At 38.7% G+C, this 24,609-nt stretch overlaps 1 long non-coding RNA gene across 1 annotated transcript; it reads right to left on the minus strand.

The window, feature by feature from the left end:
* Positions 1-107: 107 nt before the first annotated feature.
* On the minus strand, positions 108-23,082 carry LOC306652600. The gene is made up of 2 exons (XR_013761492.1): positions 22,943-23,082; positions 108-314 (listed from the first exon to the last, which is right to left on the minus strand). It is a non-coding gene; the product is annotated as an uncharacterized lncRNA (long non-coding RNA).
* Between the last annotated feature and the right edge of the window lie 1,527 nt (positions 23,083-24,609).

The following is a 24,609-nucleotide window of genomic DNA, read 5'->3' on the forward strand; positions in this document are numbered from 1 at the left end:
AGATAAGGCTGTGCCTCCACCTTACTGCATGTTAGAGTGACTCCAAAATAAGTCAGACTTCAGCTTATTTAAAGTTATAGTCAAAGGATTGGTTCTTGTTGTAAAAGTACTGTGATCTCAAATAGGGGATAGAATGCAGTTCTCAATCAAAATTCAAGATAGCTATTATATAAGCTGAATATATTTTTACTCTTGCTAATTTCATTTTGTAAAACTGTTACCTGTTAATGTTTTGCAGAAGTAGCTGCTCCAAGAACACACAACCTAGGTAACTTGTGATAAAAAGCCATCACCTATAGAATAGATAATGGTAACTTCCAGTATTAATGCAGACTCCAGTTAGATAAAAGGGTAAATAACTGTAAAGTTGTGGACATTAAAGTTAAAGCCCATTACTCTTACTTTATGACTGGTGAGACTGGCTTGCTGGATAATTAAGCTCAAACTTAGAAATTGGAGTTAATTACAGAGGTCAAGAAAAGTCCATATTTGGGTCTTGCCCTCATCGTCAGCTTGAACCCAGGGAATAAGAGAACTTCTCTAAGGAGCGTTGCAACTCTGGGTCACACAACCTCCTGATCAAGGAGATTGTTGAGACTAGAGGATGAAAAATCACCCAGTGCATCTGCTGCAGAGGAGGGTCATGGAAAAAGGGAGACATCCCTTGATGCTTCTAAAGGAAGTCACCTCATCAAGAGACCCTGCCTAATAAAAGTCACTGGTGGAGCTAAGGAGCTGCTCTTAAGTTCTGTACGAGTGACCCCTGTGGGAACTCAGCTGACTCTTTAACAAGACAGGAACCAGGTCAATTTGACCAGCTTGATCTTAGACACCCAGCAAAACAGTTAAAACCAAAGTATAGCCATTCTTGGGCATTTAAAGGAAATAATAGTTAAATGTAACTTAAGATGTTGCCTGATAACTATCAAGAGAAACTGCCAGAGTCAGAAGTTTTTTGTCAGTTGAAGGCCTGCAGACCTTCCTAAGCTACACAGGTAGACTTAATCTATGTTTGCCAGTATGATTATCTATTTCTAAGTAACAGAAGTATAGAGATCTCTACTAAACACAGGTTATACCAATAAAGGGATATTTTACAAAATCAGATGACATTAAGTAGCTTAACTATATTTTTTGAGGACATCTACGACAATGTTAAAGTCCCCAAATAAAGGCCTTGTCCTCTCCAGCCTTTGCTAGGCCTAGTTATCGGAACAATTTCTCAGTTCTTCCACCTCGTAATGAGAGATTAACTTCTGTCATTTTCATGATACTCAGTGGCATGTTTCAGATGCTGCAACATTTACTTTGTACTAATCTAATTTCAGTACTCATGTCTTTTTGTTCTTCTATCATAGAAGCAGCCACCCCCAGATGACTTTACAACCTGCTCTTCCCCAACCAGGCTTCTTTCTGGGACCCCTTGATTGACCCAATTTTTTAAAAAAAGGAACTCCAAACTGCTTGCCCCTCGCTGCCTCCATTCAGCTTTGAAGCAGCCAGAATGACCGACGCCCCTTTTCATTTTCTTAACAAGCTGTTATGGGTTACTAAAGCTAAAGGGGGGAATGAAGCCAGAATTGGGAATAGGTAGTTAGTGTAGAAATAGGGGATCAGGTCAAATCAAGGAAATGAAGCCATGAAGTCATCTGCTTCTGCAAGTTGGAGACTGCCCCTGGAAGAATGGAATGTCAAGGATCTCCGGAGGCCATTGATTACCAAATTTACCTGCCTTTATCAAGGACTGTTTATCAAGGACTGCAAACAAGGGGCTGCTAATTGGTGCCCCCTGGGCTCTTGCCTGCCTGAAATTGCCTAGTCACCTTCATCAGGGAAAGAATAAGTGCTGTACAGGTACTAATGCTCAGGCAATAATACCAGTCCCTCCGCCAAGGAAATAGCTTTGGAGAAGAGTATATAGAGACAGAAGTTCCATGATTAGAACTTACCAGAAAAGAAAATGGGGAAATGAAAGAATGGACATTTTTTAAGCTGTCTGAGGTCACCCTCCCAGTTATCTCAACTCCCTACATTCTCCATCCCATTGTCTCAACTCCCTAAGGTCACCCTCCCAGTAATGGGAACAAAGCCCTTAAAGCTGTTCCAAGAAACAGCCCCAAACAGAGAATAAAAGGGTAAATTGAGCCAGATAGCCAGATAGTGTTCAAACAGTAGGATTACCAGAAACTATTGACCAGAATCTACACCCTGTTGTAAAACATTGTAAAACATGTCGTATGTTATCAGCAAACCCAGACACCCTTTGAAATTTCCCAGTAGCTTTGTCCGCCTTTTCCCTTTCATGTGCGACCCCTCCCGATGTGTGGTCTCTGCCTTTATAAACCTACAAGATTTTCTGCTAGGGACTCGACTCCTCGAGTCGGGTCCCATCGCGCTGGAATAAACACCTCTTGCGGTTGATTGGGGTTGCCGTCAATCCATGGGACAGAGTTGGGGTTTCCTTTTTGGGGGCCTTACAGGAGAAGAAAGCAATCAGTGAAAGAACTCAGACTGAGCCTGCATGAGACCTTGGGTTCTGTTCTCCAGCAGCAAGAGTTTTAAAAGGAAACACAGGAAATAAATACTGTATAATTTTTAGCAGAAAGGAATTTGGAGAACCCAGTGTGATGGTGCAGGCCTGTCATCCCAGTAAATGGGGAGACTGAAACAATGGATCACAAGTTCAAGACCAACCTCAGAAATTTAGGGAGACCCTGTATCAAAATCAACAATAAAAGGTCTGGGTATATATGTAGATCAGTACTACAGCACCCCTGGATTCATTCCTCACAGGGGAAAAAAAATTCAGAAAGGAGTTTGGCTAGACATATTGATCTATTGAATGCCTTGGGTAGGATAATACCTATCTTGATTTCCTTTTATTGTGGGGGAAGGGTCCTTTTTAATTTCCTGAATTACACACACACACAAACACACACAAACACATACACACACACATATATACATATTGCAGTTGCTATAGGTATTCTGAGACAGATAGATGGATTTTAAACAGCTTCCAGAAGTGTATTTTTGTCTTTGTGATCACTTGATATGCCAAAATAGTAAGACCTTTGCAATCTCAAGCATCTCACCTATCCGTAAGATTTTATTGCCTTTTTTATTTTATTTTTGCTTCTCTTTCTTTATTATGGAATATGAGGTGTCCCCCAAATCTCACATGTGAGACAATGCTAGAATGTTAGGTTCAGAGGAGAGGTGATTGTGTTGTGAGGGTCTTAGTCCAATCAATGAATTGATCTGAGATGGATTACTGAAGTGGAAGGGTGTTGCTGGAAGAGGTAGAAATTGGGGTGTGGTTTTGTGTGTTTAATTATATGTGTCAAGTGAATTCTCTCTCTCTCTCCCTCCCTCCCTCCCTTCCTGCTTCTCTCCTTCTTCCCCTCCCTCTCCGTCTCCCTTCCCCTCTCACTCTCCCTCTCATTCTCCTTTCTGAGAACCATGATGTGAACTGATTTCCTGTGTCACATTCTCCCACAATGATTTTAGTCTTCACCTGGGGCCCTGAAGAATGGAGTCAGCCTTCTATGGACTAAAAGTCTCTGAAATTGTGAGCCCCCAAATAAAATTTTCTTCATCTACAATTGTTCTTGTCAGATCTTTTTGTCACCATAGCAAAAAAAAAAAAAAAAAAAAAAAAAAAAAAAAAAAAAAAAAAGACTGAAAGCTTTCTTTTATGATGCTGTGCTAACAAAGAAATTAAGGGCCTTGTGCCTACTCCATAATTACTGTAGATCACTGGTACACACATCCTCAGCCTTTTCCTTTATTTTATCTCCCCCATACCCCAGAAATTAAACCCAGGGAAGGTCTCAGGCCTATGTAGACCAAGACAAATGATCTCCCACTAAGCTTTTCTTCCCAGCCCCCATTTTTATCACATTTTGTTTTTGTTGATAAAATTTTAATCTTTTTTTAAACTGTTAAAACATTTCATTCTTTCCTACAAAATACTTTATAATTTAAAAAAATACATGGAAAATGATTTTTTACAGCAACTACCCAAGTTGTTGCTTATTTCTTCCAGCATTTTATGATCTTTTACTTGTCCTTGACATCAGGGAGCAGATGTTTACTTCAGAGAAAAATATAGATTTCACTTTCTGAATGTAGAGTGGGTTGTCTTTAAATTATCTGAATAAAGTATTTCTTTCTGAGTATGTAGCTCCATTTATACCTCCCATTTTTAGAAAAGAGGTGAAAAAAAACAGACATTTCTGCCAGTGACAGATTAAACAGAAACCAAAACTTTTAGTCATCAGCAGAAGTCCTCACCTTTAGAGGTTCTGACTAGATGAGAACTTTATAGGTACTTTACTAAGAAGCCAATGTTGTAGCATGGAGCATGGGCTTGGGTTCTTTGTTTCACAAATTTGAAAAATGAAATCCAAGGGCACAAGGGTAAAAGCAAATTAACAGGATTTATTAGCATAATAGAAAGAAGGTTAGTACTCCCAAAGAGGGAAAGACCCCAAAAGAAGGACTCCAGGGAATGATGATTGATATATCAATCCACCAATCCAGTAGGGGTTTGTATGGATTTCCAGAGTAGAGAGCTAGTCCTCTACCCAATCCCAGGTAAGGCACTAAGCATCCAGGAGCTCTTCATCCACCCACTGTATTGTCAGGTGACAGAGGAAATCAGTTCACATTGTCAGGTTATTGTCATCCCCATTTTTGGTCATTGTCTGGGTACCAAGGCAGCAGAGACTTCACTGAATCAAGAACTAAAGACAGGCGGTCAGTGTAGATAAATAGTAATCAGGTCAAATTTTGAAAAGAAGGCTGGTTTGTGTCTGGGAAGTTGGCAACTGCCCTTGCCCTGGGAGATTAGAATATTACTGCCTCCAGAGCCCTTTGATTACCAAGATTATGTGACTATATTGCCCCTCCCAGAAGGTTGTTAATGAAGCACCTGCTGAGCAGATGGGGAGAATGCCTCCTGGACTGCTACCTGCATGACTCACTCCATTTGGCCCTTCCCCCAGCCCATCTGCTTCTCACTTTTTGGCCATCCCTCTGTCATCTCCTGGGCCTAGTAATGTATGCAGGAAGGAGAGAGATAGGGGGAAAGAAGACAGAGAATAAAGCAAATCTAAAGTGTATAAAGGGGGTAAGATGATCTAGCTTCTTGGAATACCAGGACACAACATATGTCCCTCCAGGGACAAGTCTGTTTTACTATTTTTAAAATAAAACCTGCTTTCTACACTTGCCTCAGTGGATTTCTCTAATGTTCAAAGTTCAAGATTTGAGGAAGCAGAATGTAAGGAATTTCCACGGAACCACGCCAGACACGGGAAATCACATAAGGGAGTTTATTAAGCAAACAGTGTCTCCCTGCAGGGTAAGAGAGAAAATGAGAGGAAAAGAGAAAGTACATGAGCTAGAGAGAGTGGAAAAGCAAGGAGGAGAAAGAAAGAGAGTCAGGGGGAGAGAAAGCTTGAGAGAAAAGATGGGGTGATAGCTACCCCTAAACAGTTGAATTCCGCCAGGCTAACGGGACCAATATTGGAGAAGGATACTTGCAAGCTGACTGATGAACCAGTAGCTAGCCAGGATGTTCACAGATTGACAAGTGATTGGGAGGTGGGGAAAATTCCTGCACCTGATGGGCGGGGGAGCAGCTTACACAGAACACATCACGGGAAACTGACAGTATCATCTCTATCATTTAGTTCTCCTCCTTCTCCTTACATCGGAGTAGACTTAACCTTGTTGAGGCTTGTTTTCCTGCAGTGTCTCAGTTCTACTGCAGAAAGAACTGCACTCTAGAAGCCAAGTTTACTGTCTATCCATTTTAACCCTTTCTCCTGCCTCAACACGAGAGTATGTGTGAGTGGAGAGAGAGAGAGAGAGAGAGAGAGAGAGAGAGAGAGAGAGAGAGAGAGAGAGAGAGAGAGAGAGAGAGAGAGAGAGAGAGAGAGAAAGCTATAGATCAAGGCTCTTGTTTACTTGAGGGACATCCTGTTCATGACTTGCCATGTGTAGGAAAAATGAGGCATGAAAAATGGCCCTTTTTCTTTATTTTTTTCTCACACTCCTTCCTTCTCCTTCCAGTACTGGGGACTCAACACAGGGCTTGGTGTATTTTAGGGAAGTGCTCTGCTACTGAGCTATATTCCTAGTCCCATGGCTCTTTTTAAATTTACAATTGCTCCAGTGATTGCAGCTTCAGATAATTAATAATCTGAGCATATTTTGAGAAGGCATACCTCAAGACTCCTTGAGTTGCAGAAGGTATTCACTTTATGGTTTTTCTTCCTTCCATACAAAGTGTCATTTCTTTAAATTTTAAAAGATTTTTTAATGTTGTATTTCTTTATACTTTTTAAACTTTATTTTCATGAGGTGCTGAGGATTGAACCCAGTGCCTCACACATAAGCAAGAGCTCTACCAGTGAGATACAACCTCGGCCCTCTTGAATTTTTTTCTTTTTTTGGGTTGTAGTCAATACAATAACTTTGTTTTATTTATCTTTAAATGTGCTAAGACTCAAACTCAGTGCCTCACATATGTCAAGCAAGTGTTCTACTACTGAGTTGCAACCCTAGCAAACACACATTCCAAAGAACTGTGGGTAAAGTTCAGTGGTAGAGCATTTGCCCAACAAACTGGAAGGCACTTGGTTTGCTGCCTTCACCCCACACTGCCAAAAAAAGTCCCAAATAAATAACAACACAAACACCATATGGTACCACCATCACTGACATTCATATCTATGATGATTTTCCTGTCCTCACAACACTGAAATATCTCAACACAGAATGCTACATTTTTTAAGAAAGTTTAATTTTCCACCTATGTTGTGCATGTATTTTACCTAAAATTAATTTGCTATTTGACTTAGATTTTAGAATTAGTAGATTTAAAGAGGTGTGTGTGTGTTCTGTGCATATCTCTCATTTAACATGCACCAGATATGTTACCCAAGTACAAAATCTCAAAATCATCTTGTCTGTGGTTTTCAAATTTTTTGTACTTCACTCAGAGCAGCAGCACAAATTATTTCACTTATACAGTTGTATTTTCTTTAACAAGAATAAATCAAACCAATGAATCATCATTTTCTTGAATCTCACATGCACCCAATGTGTATATATTAAGCATTTGCTGTAGATTGCCTAGTAAAATACTAAGGCTAGGGTCATTTTACATATGGTCTATTGAAGCCTGATATTTACTAGAGAAAGCATCATTATTATAAATATTTGATATATGTGCAGCCAGGAAAACAGCACATGCCTGTCATGGGTGTCATGGTGGTGCAGCAACTCAAGAGGCTGAGGCAGGAGCTCCGGAGTTCAGTTAACCTCAGGAACTTAGTGAGACCCTAAGTAAATGAAATAATGAATAAAAATAAATAAATAAATAAATAAATAAATAAATAGGGCTGGGGATGTGGCTCTGTGCTCAAGTGCCCCTGGGTTCCATCAAAAAAAATAATTGAAGAAAAATATCATTTTGTCCTTTTTGTTTATTTCTCTTTCAACCTCACCCAGGCCCTAAGAACTATCATTCCACTGTCTCAAGGGAGAAGTGTTGTATTCTTTTTAAATTTATTTGCTGATAGATCTTTATTTTATACATGTAATTATATGTGGTGCTGAGGATAGAACCCAGTGCCTCACACATGTGAGGCAAGTGCTGTACAACTGAGCCACAACCCCTGCCCAAGTGTTTTATTCTTGACCTCTGGTAGTTACAGGTACAGAGAAAACTTCTTGGGATGTGGGGTGGGCTGGGCCTGGATGTAAGGGTGGATTCTGACTTAAATGACAGAATGGAATTAGGATTCTTTGCCAAAGGCAGGAGAGAGTGACCAGAGACATCATCTGGGGCATGGTTGAGACTGAGGAACTTGATCAGATAAGAAGGGTGAAAGTAGTGTCTCCCCACTCATTGCTTCAAGCACAGTATATAACAAAAAAAAAAGAAAAAGAAAAGACAAACCAGGCATGGTGTCCTATGTCTGCCTATTTTCCAAGGAAGTTGGGAGGCTAAGGAAGATAGGAAGATCTGCAAGTTCAAGACCACCCTCAGCAATTTAGTGTGGCCCCATGCAACTTAGTGAGACCTTGTCTCAAAATAAAATATAAAAAGGGCTGGGAATGTGGCTCAGTGGCAAATTGTTCCTGTGTTCAATGCCCAGTAACAACAACAACAAAAAAAGAAAGGACCAGAAAGAAGCCCCATCCCTCCTTTTCCCCTGATGCTTGGATAACTGCTTCATTTCTTCTTCCTCAGCCAGAGCTAGATGTCTATAGAAGAAAAAAACATGATGGCCAGGGGTTGGGGATCAGTTCAGCCATGACAGAGCATGCACAAACTGCTGACCATGCCAGAGGTCCTTGGTTGGATTCCTGGGGACCTACAACAAAGAAACAAAGGAAACAGTAATACCAAAACAAAAACAAAACAAAACAAAACAAAAACATAAAGCCCAGTTGATTCTGTTAGCATAAAAAGACCAGGCCAGATGGAGGCAAACTTCATGAATCATCTGTTTAAAATGAAACAGAGTTTCATGCTTCTGATGAAGCCACTTTCTTAGTGGGAAATGAGCCACTGGAAAAAGGAGAGGACTAGGTTTATACAGGTTATTCTGAGAGGTGACTTAATGAGCATGTCAGCTAGGACACTCAGAAATTTGGGATGTTTTACTGGACAAAATTGGAAGGGTCTATGTTCAGCAGTCAGCTTGGGCACTCAGGAAACAGGTTTTTGAGAATTTAAAATTTTGTATCGGGCAATATTTTATTTGGAAAAGAGCAGAGGCTCTGGGATCAGCTTTCAGTGTTTATGTCTTTCCCTTCATGGTCCCCCATTGTATTGTTGCTGGGAAAAGATTTATTCTTTGGCTTCTTTTCTAGGGATTGTTCTGTCATTGGTAAAAATGAACTGGGAAAGCTTTCAATATATGGCTTTCTTTTTTATCCCCTTTTCTCAGGTCTCACCATTTTGGACTTTTTTTTTTTTTTTTTTTTTTTTTAATCCAAATTTTAGACTCTGAAAGGAAAGGAAAAATTGGACATTAAGGTCTCTAGTTTTGTGCTGGTGATACTGCTGGTTATTGTTGGTGAACTTTGCTTCCTCAAATGTTGCAGTTTGAACATAAGATAAGCAGACTGAGGCAAGCATATAAAGCAGTTTTTATTTAAAAGTAGTAACACAAATTTCTCCCAGAAGAGTGAAGGGGGTCTTTGTCAGTATTCCTCTCTCCCAAGATAGTGAAAGCACCCTGCTTCTTTCTTTTCCTTTTTTTATTTGTGGGATTGGAGATTGAACCCAGGTCCTTATGCTTACATGGCAAGCCCTCTACCAACTGAGCTATATCCTCAGCCCCTGGCAACTTTTATAGACTAAAGTTTCCTTTGCTATCCTACTCTCTCCACCTTTATCTCCTTCCTTCTTAAAAGATGCTGGTGGGATGGGCAAAATGTGAGAAGCAGATGGTCAGGTGGAAGAACCAAATGGAGTGGTTCAGGCAGGAAGCAGCCCAGGGGGCATTAACTAACAACTTATTTTCTGCAATAGTTTGGAAGGAGTAGTAAAGGCCAATAATCTTGGTAAACAGAGGACTATGGAAACATTGATATTCCAATCCCCCAGGGGCAGTCTCCAATTTCCGGAATTCAAACTGGCCTCCATTTTCTCCATTTGACCCATTCACACATCTATCCTAACTGCCTGTCTTTAATTCTGTCTCCGCTGGGAGGGGGTAACATAGGAAAGGGAACTTTCTTTTAGAGTCCTAAAATTTAATATGGTGGTCATGCAGAGGGGAATGTGTGTGGTAAGTTCTGAAGCCATTTTGATTAATGTCAGTTCTCTTTATGTTGCTCCAGAAGATCAGAGTGGCAGAAGGAGAGATGCCCTGAGATGTTTCTGAGATATTGTTGTTGAGCTGATTACTTTATTAAGAAATTAAAACTAGGGCTTGGGATATAATTCGGTTGGTAGAATGCTTGTGTCGAGAACAGGGTGATATCTGTGCAGCTAACTGTCTTAATCACCAGGATGCAGGCAGTTGTGACTGCACCCTCAAAAGCCAATAAAGCACAAGCAGGACTGCTGGACCCCTGTGCTTATCGAGGTTGTTAAGAAATATTTGCCTGGGAAATGTGCAGCTGCCTAGAAACCTTAACTATCAAGGACATGGGGCCTAACTCTGACTCATCTCCTGCATAATTCACCCCTTCCCTCCTCCCTTCTTCCTCTAGGACCGTTCAGTTCTGGTGGGATCCAATGAGAATAAAATAGATTGGCAGGATCCAAGCAGAGGAGGACTAGTGTTTAGCTGTTCAAATGTTAACCAATTAAAAAGAACACTGTAAAACTGTTTGCCTTTCATTATAAAAGCCTGCTGAACAAAGGCTCAGGGTCTCTTAGCGTCACCGGGTTACCGAGTGCGTGGAGGACCAGGCTCGAGCTTGCTAATAAGTGACTCTTTGTTGCTTGCATTGATCGTGGTCTCTGGTGGTCTTTGTGGGGTCTCCAGCCACTGGGCACAACAAATGGGGGCTCGTCCGGGATACCCCAAGCCCACCCAGACACCTGATCATGGAGTCATAAGTGACATCATTGGCCAGTGAGTAAGGCATTGCCATATTTCTGTTTGGATTGCCTGCAGGTTCTGGTTCTGGGCTGGCAAAGTCCTGGTGGACACACTATAGAACCCCAGCAGGGTCTCGGGAGACGTCTCCTCGATCCATCTGGGCAGCCTGTGTGCTGCATCTGGGTGACTTTGTCGCATCTGGGTGACCTTGTGCTGCATCTGGACAACCTCTGTGTTGCATCTGGGCGACTCTGTTGCATCTGGGATTTTGTTTTTGTCAACAAAATACTAACTAGCCAATTGTGATCCAGCGTGCTATATATCTGTCTGTTTGTGTATTTGTGTATTGTCCTGTATGGTCTTTACTCTTGCCTCCTATTAAATTCTTTGGTGTGTTAGTCCACTACTATTCTGTTTCTCATTCTTAAACTTCTCATCTCCAATCTGGAGGAATACGGGTCTATAAATCTCCTGATGGAGAGGAGAAATACTAACCAATGGTCAAATTCATTTCATCCTTTTGGAATTATATAGGGAACAGGCTCAGGTGACTCCTAAGACTTTCCTCCTGAGTTGCTTTTCAGAGGTCTGTGCCAGAGGAGAGAACTTCAATGTGAACCACCTAAAGGAGGGTGGGTTTGCTGCACTCTGCTCCACGGAGTAGCCAATCTTCACCAAGATCTACACTGAGTGAGATAAGTAAGCTTCTCTCTCCATGCACCCGACATCTTTTTGAGGTGCAGATATCTGTCTCTTCATTTTTGGAGGGTAAAATGGGCTACACAACACTCCCGCACATTCTCTCCCTCCTGGATGCTCCCCTTCCCTTGCTGGTCAGACATAGGAATCCAAACTGTAGGATTAAGACCTGGGACAATTAGTATGGAAATGCCCAGGTTCCCTTTGATTGCATAGTTACCCATCACTAGTCTGTCCTAAGCACCTCTTTGTTTGTGGGAGGATGGGCTCCCTTTGTCCTCCCTGAGGTCCCCTATTCTTAGGCTTAGGGATACTAATTGCAGCTTACTTTACAGTCCTACTCCTTGTTCCTAAGAGATTTGTTTACTCCAATCCCCCTAGGTGGAGAGCTCAGCAACTCCATTCCCCAAAGGTAGTGGGAAATAATATTTTGTGATTTTCTGCATTCAAACCTAACCTGATTTCTCAACCAGGAAAAAAAGGGTTAAATAGTCCTGGGCAATCCCTCCCTCCCTCCCCCCTGCCTGGCCTTGCTGAAGCCTGCATTGGAATGTGAACTGTAGCAGTTTCAGTGGGAGAGGCGGGACTAACCTGAGAGAAAAAAAAAAAAACATGCGTTTTAAACTCCTGGGCTGCTACACAGAACTAACTCATTCTCTAGGATTTATGTTTTGTTTTGTTTTTCCTTAATGCTGTATTTCTGAGCTCATAATTTTGATCCTACATACCTAGGTTAATGATATTTTTGATCAGTTCTATTTTTTATTCAACTAGAATTTTTAAGCATCTGTTACATTGCAATGGAGATTCACCTATAAAGTTACAAGGCCTTTGATTTTGTGTTATTTGTTTTTGTGTCTGATGTCATGTTTTGTCTGTATCAAAACTGAGTGCTCCTAAAATAGAAATTTAAAAATGGATCCAAATACTTTTATTCACCTGATTTTAAAAGGGTTCAATTTAAATTGGGTAAGCTAATAAAAGTAAAATGTCTTTAAAAATAATTCGCAAGTCTCTAAATGGTCAAACTAATGAAATGTTGATGTTAAACATTGTCTAATATCAATTGTTTCTAGGACCTTTCTTCAACAGGAAAGAGGCAGCAAATGCTGTTCAGGACACTTGTCTGATATCTTGGTTTTTGCAGAACAAGTGAATTAAATTTAACATATATAGGTCTACTCAAAGTGTTTGTAAAGACATCTGATTAATTCGCAAAGTTAAAATGCTAAATGTTAAATAATATTAAGTACTCTTAAGTCCTTAAATTCCATGGGGTATTATACTTAAACATTATTGGTGTTTTCATAGGTTGGTAAATTAAAAAGTGTTTAAAATTGCTTTGTGTCATTACTAAAAACAAGGTTATTAAGAGTTATGTCCTAACATGTAAAAGCCCAACACTGAGGGTGAGCGTTCCATCTGCTTCCTTATCACTTCCCCCTGCTCCCCCTCCAGTTCTGCAAAGCTCCAAGGAGCTCTTAAGTTTGGAATTAGAGTTACCATCCCCCCTCTCACTGTGTTTCAGTTAGAGTACTATAAACAACAAGGTATTTTATCTTATTAAAATGGAGTAATTTATCTAAATTCAGAAATTTCATGAGAGTCATTTCAGAATGTGAAAAAAAAAGGTGTCGACAGAAAGGAAAGAGAAAATAAAAGATTCTGGGTATGAAAATATATTTAGTAAAAGGGAAAAGAAAATGTTTCTGGGTAAGAAAGTGTTTATGTGATGAAATACATGAAGGTCCAAGTAAGTGCTAAGAAAGTCTGTGTGTAAGTAAAGAACAAATGTCAACAAGTTTGCATGAAACTAAGTTGGTTACAAGTATGTGAGACAATCAGTTAAAGCTATTTAAGGTTTTTCCTAAAGTAAAGCACTAATGTTCTGATATAAACCGAAGTCTAATCTATATGGTAAAATGATGTGGTAAAATAACAAGGATTTGAAACACTAATTTACTCTTAACTTTGTGTCTATTAAGTTTTATTCTTTAGAACAGTTAGTCTTAAAAATTGGGGTGTATACAATTATGGTTCAACAAGTGTTAAGAGTATTGTACTATGTTACAGAGTCTACATTTTTTCTTTAAAAACTAAATTTGGTAAGAAAAAAGTGTCAAGGTAATTGTAAAATAGTCACTAGTTGCATATTAAATGTGTTCATATTTTCCAGGTATACAAGTTTTTAAAGCAGGGAATTTATCAAGCCCTGCTATTATCCAGAATAAACTTGTCTGTAATGGTAATCTTAAACTTAAGGAGTATGTTTTATTGGGGATTTATTTTTATCATTTAATATTCTATTATGGGACCTTTTATCAATAAGATATAAATAAAATTGGTTACTTATTTCACGGAGATAAAAAATTAAATGTAGATGTATTTCTAAGAGGTAGTGACAGCCTGATTTGTTTAAAGGTTCATTTAGTAGAAAGTGAAAGCATTTTGCTACACAAAAGAAAACTTAAAAGCTCTCTCAGCCTTTCTTTGATTGATTCCTGTTTTGGATATAATGTTAAACTGTGTTAACTAATGTTCATATAGACTCAGGAATCAATATATGTAAACCTCTGAAAATAACATTTAATAAAGAGTGTAATACACAATAGCAAAAATGGGACAACAATAACTGAGATTTTGGTCTTTGACTATGTAACTGTAGCATGCCTGGTGCCTGGAAGTGTTCCTGTGTAGGGGCACAAGATGCCTAACTGCTGTGGCAGTACCCTCCCTGGGGAGGCTCTGTACAGGAGTTCTATCAGCTCTTACATTGATCTCAGGCACACAGCTCTTGGGAAGAGGAAAAAAATTGTTTTGCTAGATAATCAGTGTTTCATCAGCTCCCTTCTCTAGTTCCTGCACACCTTACAGTTACTTTGGACAGTGGACTCCTTTGAGAGCTACACAGAGTTCCTAACATTGCACTTTGCAGTTGTGGAAAAAGTTACATAAATATTCTAGTCTCTGTTACTCTCCTGAAAACAAAGAATAATGCTTACATAGTCTTTAACCTAATAATAAGACATGTAAAAAGATTGCTAACATAACTCTTTAGATCTGCATCTTCATCAGAGAACAAAGCTCCATCTGATCTCAACTTAATCTTCAAAATCTGTGTTTATAAACCTTTGTTTTCTAATATTCCTTTGCCCCTCACTGAACTTGAAAATTTGGTCATGCTGCTCATGGCAAAAGGGGCAAATATTAACATCAGGATTAGAACAGTTTACTTAAGATTTTTGAAGAGGCCTGCCTTACCTGAAATAAGCCTCTGCCACACCCTGCTGCATGTTAGAGTGACTCCAAAATAAGTCAGACTTCAGCTTATTTAAAGTTATAGTCAAAAGATTGGTTTTTGATGTAGAATTACTATGATCTCAAATAGGGAATATAATGTGGTTCTCAGTCCAAATTCAAGATAGCTATTATACAAGCTGAATATGTTTTTACTCTTGCTAATTTCATTTTGTAAAACTGTTGCCTGTTACTGTTTTGCAGAAGTAGCTGCTTCCAGAACATACAACCTAGGTAACTTGTGATAATAAGCCATCACCTATAGAACAGATAGTGGTAACTTCCAGTACTAATACAGACTCCAGTTACATAAAAGGGTAAATAACTGTAAAGTTATGGACATTAAAGTTAAAGCCCAGTACTCTTACTTTATGACTGGTGAGACTGGCTTGCTGGATGATTAAGATCAAACTTAGAAATTGGAATTAAATAGAGAGGCCAAAAAAAAAAAAAAAAACAGTATCTTGCCCTCAAAGTCAGCCTGAACCCAGGGAATAAGGGGATTTCTCTAAGGAGCGCTGCAACTCTGGGTCACACAATCTCCTGATCAAGGAGATTGTTGAGACTACAGGATGAAAAATCACTCAGTGCATCTGCTGCAGAGGAAAGTCATGGATAAAAGAGAGACATCCCTGACGCTTTCAAGGACTGCAAGGTCATCGAGAAGACCCTGCCTAACCAATGGCACTGGTGGAGCTAAGAAGCTGCTCTTAAGTTCTCTATGAGTGACCGCTGTGGGAACTCAGCTAACTCTTTAACAAGACAGGAACCAGGTCAATTTGACCAGCTTGATCTTAGACACCCAGCAAAACAGTTAAAACCCAAAATACAGCCATTCTTGTGCATTTAAAAGAAATAATAGTTAAATGTAACTTAAGATGTACACTTGTATGAGCCCACTAGAATAAAAACTGGAAGCTACAAATGAAAAAAAAGGTTCTTCAGCAAATGTGCCTGATAACTATCAAGAGAAACTGCCAGAGTCAGAAGTTTTTAGTCAGTTTAAGACCTTCCCAAGCTACACAGGTAGACTTAATCTATGTTTGCTAGTATGATTGTCTATTCCTAAGTAACAGAAGTATAGAGATCTCTACTAAACACAGGTTATATCAATAAAGCGATATTGTACAAAAATCAAATGACGTTAAGTAGCTTAACTATATTTTCTGGGAACATCTATGACATTAAGTGTTAAATGTTGTGTTTACATTCCTGATAACCTGGACAATGTCAAAGTCCCCAATAAAGGCCTTGTCCTCTCCAGCCTTTGCTAGTCCTAGTTATGGGAACAATTTCTCAGTTCTTGCACCTCCTGGTGAAAGACTGACTTCCGTCATTTTCATGATACTCAGTGGCATGTTTCAGATGCTGCAACATTTACTTTGTACTAATCTCCTTTCAGTACTCCTGTCTTTTTGTTCTTCTCTCATAGAAGCACCCACCCCCAGATGACTTTACAACCTGTTCTTCCCCAGCCAAACTTCTACCTTGGATTCCTCAATTGACCTGATTTAAAAAATAAAAGGAACTCCAAGCTGTTTGCCCCACGCCACCCACTTCCAGCTCAAAGAAGCCAGAACGGTCATCGACCCCCTTCCCCACCATTATTGAGTTCCTACGATTAGAGGGAGAAATAAAGCCAGAATTAAGAACAGGTAGTTAGTGTAGAAATAGGGGACCGGGTCAAATCGAGGAAATGAATACCATGAAACCCATCTGCCTCTGGAAGTTGGAGACTGCCCCTGGGAGAATAAAATAATAAGGGTCTCCAAAGCTCATTGATTACCAAATTTACCTGTCTTTAAAGACTGTAAGCAAGGAGGTCTATGTGCAGCCCTAAGAGAAAAATGTTGTTTTTATATAGATCACTGTGGGATAATCAAGGATAGTATGACAAAAGTCAGAGAAGGACTAGCAAACAGAAAGAAAAAAAGGGAAGCTAGTCAGAGCTGGTTTAAATCCTGGTTCAGTTTTTCCCCTTGGTTAACTACTCTTGTGTCCGCTATAGTGGAACCCCTAGTATTGTTGCTACTAGCTGTAACTATAGGACTTTATATAATCAATAAGCTAATTGCTTTTGTTAAAAATAAAATAAAATACAGTACAGCTAATGGTACTAAGGGCCCAATATCAGCCCAGGAAGCAGTAAGGGTTAAACCTATAGAGACCCAAGATTGGCTCTCTAAATGTTCTTGGAAAGAGGAGAATGTTGAGAACAGGGTGATATCTGTGCAGCTAACTGTCTTAATCACCAGGATGCAGGCAGTTGCGACTGCACCCTCAAAAGGAAATACAGCGCAAGAAGGACTGCTGGCCCCCCGTGCTTATCAAGGTTGTTAAGAAATATTTGTCTGAGAAATGTGCAGCTGCCTAGAAACCTTAACTTTCAAGGACAGGGGGGCCTAATTCCAACTCATCTCCTGCATAGTTCACCCCTTCCCTCCTCCCTTCTTCCTCTAGGATCGTTCAGTTCTGGTGGGACCCAATGAGAATCAAGTAGATTGGCAGGACCCAAGCAGAGGAGGACTAGTGTTTAGCTGTTCAAATGTTAACCAATTAAAAAGAACACTGTAAAACTGTTTGTCTTTCATTATAAAAGCCTGCTGAACAAAGGTTCAGTGCCTCTTAGCGTCACCGGGTTTCCGAGTGCGTGGAGGACCAGGTTCGAGCTTGCTAATAAATGACTCTTTGTTGCTTGCATTGATCGTGGTCTCTGGTGGTCTTTGAGGGGTCTCGAGCTGCTGGGCACAACAATACTATGATTGAGACTTATTACAGGAATGTAATGTTGGTGTCCTGAACATTCAAAAATCAATATCCTTCATAGATTTAATAAAAAGTTCTATGATTGCAACAATAGATGGAGTAAGAAAATTTGACAAAATTGAATATCCATTTTAGGTAAAAATTCAAAACAGGATGATAATGTCTCAGTGTGGATTCATCAATAATAACAAACATAAGTGTAACTTTCCAGAGTAATTTTAAGAGTTAGCTTATTTATATCTTCAAAGAATCCTGATGAAGTTTTGACTGGCACTGAACCTTAAATCTATGGCTCAATTTTGGAAAATCTAATATCCTAACTATTTTGAGTGTACCAATTCATAACAATATGCCCCTCGACTTACTTAGATTCACTCTATCTGCCAGCCACACCCATCATTACCATTTGCTAAGAACATTCTACTGCTTACTACCTCAAAAAGTGCCTTATATGAGAAAGTCCCATTCTAATAATTGTTTTAAATATAAAATCCAAAGTTCCAAGGGCCAGTGTAATTGGTTGTCCTAGGTACTCCTTATGCTGTCTTTTTCTTATAGGCTACATCTAGATGACCAGAGTCATCATGGAACCAGCATATAGATAATGTAATGTATAAAGCTGCTCTCCCACCCATCAGGTACAACTATTTCCCTGCCTCCCAACCACTTGTCAATCTGTTCATCAGTCAGTTTGCAAGTATACTTCTCCTTCTCTGATATTAGTCTCCTATTAGCCCGGTGGAATTCAACTGTTTTACTGTAGCTTCCCTGGCATCTTTTCCATTCTTCTGTCTGTTCTATTCACTTTTCTCTATCCTCCTGGTTTCAACTCTCTCTAGCATGCACCCTTTCTTTTCCTTTCTATTTTCCTTTCATTTCTCTTTTACCCTGCAGGGAGACACTCTGTTTGCTTAATAAACTCCCTTATGTGATTTCCCATGTCCAGTGTGGTTTTGTGGGATTTGCTTACAGACAAGGTTCCATTACAACCAGTATAGTCTAACCCATTCACATGGATGTGTGCAATGTGAATTTCTACAAAACCTCCCATTACTTGAATATCATCAGTAAATATTGGGTTTGATTCTCCAGTCCACATTGTTGGATGTATTAAAGGTGGATCTGAGAAATGGGTCCAACATATTTCCCACATATTTCACTTACCTGAGAGCTCAATAGAGCTAGCATATAAATATTGTGGTTTGAGATTTAAGATCTTATTGTAAAATCTGGTGCATTCTATTCCTTTATGTGTCACTCAGCAGTTTTATAAATTTAGAAAATATTTTTTGAAATTAAGTAGGTTTACATAGTGATGTTTCCCCCTTTATATTTTTATTTTTCTTAAATTGTAGAAAAAAATTACTCTAAACTGGAATATTACTAACCTTAAATTGTAGACAATGGCCTAGCATTGCACACATATTTAAACTATAAGAAGTGACAATAAATATTTCTATTTGACCAGAAAGATTAATAAATTTACATATTGTCAAAGTCAATATTGTTAGGTTGAAAAGGGCATTACAATAAGAAAAGGCCCAGTTTCCACCAAATATAGAATTTGATTTTGTCTCTAATAATGGACCGAGTTAATAATCTTTAAAATGCAGTCAGTAGAGACATTGAAAATTAGTCTCATGATCAATTTCTTTATAGGTAATGTCCTTATTTTTGTAAATTAACTTCAGCATAGAAATTTAATACATCATTTAAAATCTTAAAATTTATATCATTGATCCAGCAATTATATTTTAAGTTTCTATGAAAAGATAATCTTTATGTATAAACATATTGTTCTATGACGATGTTTAATAACCTTGCTTTTAAAGTAGTAAAAATAGTCCAAATGTCCAATGTGAAGCTTGGATAAACGAAATACACAACAAAAACCTAGCATTAATAGATTCCTGTAAAAGCATACTAATTGTGTGCAATCTAAACCAATGTTATAAGTTTTAAAATGAACAATATAATTGAGTATGTACAAAATATATATATATATATCTGAGCTTATTTAAAGAAAAAAGTTTAGAAGATACTAATAAATGTTCATAATAATTGCTGAAATCTCAAAAACAATTTGTATGTGTACTTAATTTTTTCTAAGTGGATCTCCTGACAAAATATAGGCAAGATACCATAATCTTGTGAAAGAATGGACATTTTTAAGCTGTCTGTTTTATCTCAACTCCCTAAGATCTCCCTCCCAGTGACAGAAACAAGCCCTTAAAGCTGTTCCAGGAATCAGCCCCAAATAGAGAGTAAAAGAGTAAATTGAGCCAGATAGCCAGATAGTGCTCAAACAGTAGGATTACCAGAAACTATTGACCAGAATCTACGCCCTGTTGTAAAACATTGTAAAACATGTTGTATGTTATCAGCAAACCCAGACCCCCTTTGAAATTTCCCGGCAGCTTTGTTCCCTTTTTTCCTTTTTTCCCCCTTTATCCCCCTTTCATGTGTGACCCCTCCCGATGTGTGGTCTCTGCCTTTATGAACCTACAAGATTTTCTGCTAGGGACTCGACTCCTTGACCCCTGCGTGATTCATGAGTCAGGTCCCAGCGTGCTGGAATAAACACCTCTTGTGGTTTTCATCAAGTGACGCCTCCTGCGGTTGATTGGGGTTGCCATCAATCCATGGGACAGAGTTGGGGTTTCCTTTTTGGGGGCCTTACATTTGGGGGCTAGTCCGGGATATGACGGACCCCCTCATCCACAGAGTCAACCTTGGAGGTAAGAAGGGGTACCCCGAAGTTGTCTGTCTTTGTCTTGTGTTTTGTTAGTTTGTCTGGTTCTGTGAGCGAACTTTCGGTTTCAATGGAAACCATTCAGTGACTGGTGAGAGTGGCCGAACTGTGGTGGGTAGATGTGATTGGAGGGCCACAGGTTGCAGCCCTGGGGGATGCCCTAAGGGTGGAGGAGAGCCAGGGATACCTGGTAGTCTCCATCGGTAAGGGTGCTGCTCTGATTCAATTGGTGGATCAGAGATTGGCGCCAGTCTGGTTCTGGTTCTGTTGTGTGTTTGTGGCGGACAAGGTGGAGAAAGGGTTGGAACAACTGTGGGGTTTTGGCTCGGGCTAATCTTGGGTGGACCCCAAAGATTCCTTCTCCGGACTCCCCCTCCCAACAGCCCTGAAGGGTAACTTAGCAAAGTAGCCTCATTCTCAAAAATAATGGAAAATAAGGTCTCATAATTTTCTTTAACATCCAACCTGTCCTGATGAGATGGCTAAAATGCCCTAGGCACAAGGTTTCTGTTAAAAACCTGTTAGATCCTTCCAGATCTCAGTCAAGGCTTACATTGAAATATATAAATAAAAGAATCCTAAAGGCTCAGTAGGAGACCGGTCTCAAATCCAGGAAAAGAAAAGGTAAAAGGAGTCTTTAAAACTCCAGCAAAGTAAATGCTATGGTACTTTATTAAAGTGATTAACAGCCGTATCATTTTTCCAGGACTCTTGTTTTTTTTAATTATATGTTTTTTTGACCTCTTGATTTTTTGATCAGTTCTAGTTTTTTTCAGCTAGAGTTTTTGAACATCGGTTACATTGCAGTGGAGATTCACCTATAAAGTTACAAGGTCTTGCTTTTGTGTTATTTGTATGTTGTGCTGTCTGATGTTATGTTTTGTCTGTATCAAAACTAAGCACTCCTAAAATTAAAATTTAAATTGGATCCAGATACTTTTAATTCACGTGATTTAAAAAGGTTCAAATTGGGTAAACTAATAAAAGCAAAATGTCTTTGAAAATAACTCACAAGTCTCTAGGTGGTCAAGCTAATAAAATATTGATGTTAATAAAATGTCTAATATGAATTGTTTCTAGGACTTTTCTTCAACAGGAAAGAGACAGCAAATACTGTACAGGACACTTGTCTGATACCTTGGTGTTTACAGAATAAGTGAATTAGACTTAACAAGTATGGGAATACTCAAATGTGTTTTATAGAGACATCTGATTAATTTACAAAGTTAAAATTGCTAATTGTTAAATAACATCGAGTACTTTTAACTCCTTAAGTTCCATGGGGTATCATACTTAAACATTATGGTGTTTTCATACGTTGGTAATAAAAGAGTTTAAACTTGCTTTGTGTCATCACTAAACTAAAAACAAGGTTACTAGAGTTATGTCATAACAAGTGCAATTCTATATACAAAGGGTCCCAAAGATTCCACTCTGTTTCAATTAGAGTACTATAAACAACAGAATATTTAATCTTATTAAAATAGAGGTATTTATCTAAATTCAGAAATTTCATAAGAGTTGTTTCAGATTGTGAACAAAAAGGGGTCAACAAATAGTAAAGATAAAATAAAAGAATCTAGGTATGGAAATATATTTAGTAAAAGGAAAAAGGAAATGTTTCTGGGTAAGAAAAGTGCTTGTGTGATGAAATACATGAGGGTCTAAGTAAGTGCTAAGAAAGTCTGTGTAAGTAAGGGCAAGTTTCACAAGTTTGTGTGTAACCAAGTTGGTTATATTTATGTGAGACACCTTAAACTATTTAAGGTTTTCCTAAGATGAAATACTATGTTCTGATATAACCAAAGTATATATGGTAGAATGACATGGTAAAATGATAAGGATTTGAATACTAATTTACTCTTAACTTGTGTCTATTTTTATTCTTTAAAACAATTAGTCTTAAAAAATGGGTGTATACAATTATGGTTAAACAACTATTATGGAGTTTTGTACTATGTTAGAGAGTCTACATTTTTCTTTAAAAACTAAATTTGGTAAGATAAAAAGTGTCAGGTAATTGTGAAATGGTCACTAGTTGCATATTAAATGTGTTCCATATTTTTCAGGACCACAAGTTTTTAAAGCAGAGAATTTATTATGCTCTGCTATTCTCCAGATTCAACTTGTCTGTAATGGTAATCTTAAACTTATAAAGAGTAATTTTATTGGGATTTATTTCTATCATTTAATGTTCTATTATAGGACCTGCTATCAATAGGGTATGTGTAAAATTTGTTACTTTTTACACTGAGATAAAGAATTTCAAATGAAAATGTATTTCTAAACATTAGAGTCTGATTTCTTTAAAGGTTAATATCATGAAACATGAAAGAAACATGAAAACATTTTGCCACTTAATCACACAAAAGAAAGCTAAAAGCTCTCTCAACCTTTCTTTGATTCATTTTTTAGATACTATGTTAAATTGTGTTAATTATAAAGTTTATATAGACTCAGGAAACAGTATATGTAAACTACTTAATGATATTTAAGAAAGAAGCAAAGATCAACATCAGAATTAGAACACTTAAGATCTGTAAAGAGCCACGACTTACCTGAAATAAGGCTCTGCCTCCCACCTCATTGTGTGTAGAACAGCTCCAAAATAAGTCAGACTTCAGCTAATTAAAATCATAGTCAAAAAATTGGTTTTTGTTGTAAAAGTACTGTGATCTCAAATAGGAGATAGAATATGGTTCTCATTCAAAATTCAAGATATTATACAAGCTGAATATATTTTTACTCTTGCTAATTTCATTTTGTGAAACTGTTATCTGTTAATGTTTTGCAGAAGTAGGTGCTTCAAGAACATACAACCTAGGTAACTTGTGATAAAAGCCATCACCTATAGAATAGATAGTGGTAATTTCCAGTACTAATGCAGACTCCAGTTAGATAAAAGGGTAAATAACTGTAAGTTATGGACATTAAAGTTAAGCCCAGTACTCTTACTTTATGACTGGTGAGACTAGCTTGCTGGATGATTAAGATCAAACTTATAGATTGGAGTTAAATACAGAGGTCAAGAAAAGTTCATATTTGGGTCTTGCCCTCAATAGTCAGCCTGAACCCAGGGAATAAGAGAACTTCTCTAAGGAGCATTGCAACTCTGGGTCACACAACCTCCTGATCACGGAGATTGTTGAGACTAGAGGATGAAAAATCACTCAGTGCATCTGCTGCAGAGGAGGGTCATGGAAAAAAGGAGACATCCCTTGATGCTTCCAAAGGAAGCCACCTCATCAAGAGACCCTGCCTAACCAAAGTCACTGGTGGAACTAGGAAGCCAGTCTTAAGTTCTCTATGAGTGATCCCTGTGGGAACTCAGCTGACTCTTTAACAAGACAGGAACCAGGTCAATTTGACCAGCTTGATCTTAGACACCTAGCAAAACAGTTAAACCAAAATATAGCCATTCTTGGGCATTTAAAGGAAATAATAGTTAAATGTAACTTAAGATGTACACTTGTATTAGTCCACCAGAATAAAGACTGGAAGCTACAAATGAAAGAAAGATTCTTCAGCAAATGTGCCTGATAACTATCAAGAGAAACTGCCAGAGTGAGAAGTTTTTAGTCAGTCTAAAGCCTGCAGACCTTCCTAAGCTCACAGGAAGACTTAATCTGTGTTTGCTACTATGATTATCTATTCCTAAGTAACAGAAGTATAGAGATCTCTACTAAACACAGGTTATACCAATAAATGGATATTTTACAAAATCAGATGACATTAAGTAGCTTAACTATATTTTCTGGGGATATCTATGACATTAAGAGTTAAATGATGTGTTTACATTCCTGATAAACAGGACAATATTAAAGTCCCCAAATAAAGGCCTTGTCCTCTCCAGCCTTTGCTAGGCCTAGTTTTGGGAACAATTTCTCAGTTCTTCCACCTCCTGGTAAGAGATTAACTTCTGTCATTTTCATGATACTCAGTGGCATGTTTCTGATGCTGCAACATTTACTTTGTAGTAATCTCATTTCAGTCCTCTTGTCTTTTTGTTCTTCTATCATAGAAGCACCCACCCCCAGATGACTTTACAACATGCTCTTCCCCAACCAGGCTTCTTCCTGGGACCCTTTGATTGACCCTTTTTTTTTTTTTAAAGGAACTCCAGACTGCTTGCCCCTCCTGCTCCCTTTCATCTTCGAAGTAGCCAGAATGACAGACGCCCCTTTCCTTAACAAGCAGTTAGGGTGTCCCTAAAGCTAAAGGGGGGAATGGAGCCAGAATTGGGAACAGGTATTTAGTGTAGAAATAGGGGATCGGGTCAAATCAAGGAAATGGAGGCCATAAAGTCATCTGCCTCTGGAAGTTGGAGACTGCCCCTGGAAGAATGGAATGTCAAGGATCTCCAGAGGTCATTGATTACCAAATTTACCTGCCTTTATCAAGGAGTGTTTTACAGGACTGCAAACAAGGGGCTGCTAATTGGTGCCACTGGACCTTGCCTGCCTGAAAAGTCGGTGGCATCACCGCCTGGATTCAGGCTTTGCATGTGAAGCCTGC

Source organism: Sciurus vulgaris (genome assembly GCF_902686455.1).
Source record: "Sciurus vulgaris genome assembly, contig: HiC_scaffold_588_arrow_ctg1, whole genome shotgun sequence".
NCBI classification, from domain to species: Eukaryota; Metazoa; Chordata; class Mammalia; order Rodentia; family Sciuridae; genus Sciurus; species Sciurus vulgaris.